Below are 1055 nucleotides of genomic sequence, written 5' to 3'. Positions count from 1 at the left end.
AATATTATATGTATTATATATGTATAATATATATATTTATTTTATATTTGTCTTATTCAGAAAAAATATAAAATGTAAAATATATTAAAATAAAAGAAAATTAATATTTTATCAAAATGTAATATATAAATATATATAAAATTGTTATAATTAAATAAAAAAAAAAAAAAAAAAAAAAAAAAAAGACATAGCTTTTATTTATATTATTTTTTCTTAATATACTTTTATTTTATTTTATTTTTTTCCTCATTTAAACAAATAAAAAATATACTATGAAAGAAGGAAACTGCATTTTAATTAAATCGAAATATTTTTTCTTTTAAGTGTTACATAGATAAAAAAAAAATATTAGTGATGAGAAATATTTAGAATATTTACTTTTTTTTTTTTTTTTTTACAATACAATAATTTAAAGTACAAGAGTAGTATTTAATATTCTAAAAATAATTCCTTCTATTTGAACACAAAATGATTTATTCTTTTAGTAGAAATTAAATCATAGGGAAGGAAAGTAAATATAAGAATTCCTTAGTACAAATTTTTTTTTTTTTCTCCAATATTTAAAAAGAGAAAAAAAAAAGAATCCAGAATTAATACGAATCAAAATTTATACCTTTTCTATTTTCGTTATAATATAATAAAAACATAAGTCTATAAAAGTAATATTATAAAAATATCACAAAACATTATTCATTATATATTCCAAAATTTTTATTACCATATTTTATATATTTCACTATAATTTTGATTATAACACATATTATGGTGAGATACAAACACGGGGTATACATAAGAACAAATCGTTTAAAATTATAAAAATGTAGCACATATATTTTTTTTTTTTTTTTTATGATTTTTCTTTTTTCTTTTTTTTTCATTAGCTAATTCTCTTAAAAAGAAAAAAAATGTTTTTAATTTGTAAAATTATAATGTGTTTTGTTTTTAGAATTTGTTATTGTTTAAAAAAATATGATGGTCATATGAATTTTAATATTTTTTTCTTGGAATATAATTTTTTTTTTTTTTTTCTTTTTATGAGTATATATATAATTTTT

The sequence above is a fragment of the Plasmodium reichenowi genome, chromosome 11, assembly GCF_001601855.1.
Source record: "Plasmodium reichenowi strain SY57 chromosome 11, whole genome shotgun sequence".
Classification (NCBI taxonomy): domain Eukaryota; phylum Apicomplexa; class Aconoidasida; order Haemosporida; family Plasmodiidae; genus Plasmodium; species Plasmodium reichenowi.
The sequence above is the reverse complement of the archived record's forward strand: the minus strand, read 5'-3'. Positions refer to the sequence as shown.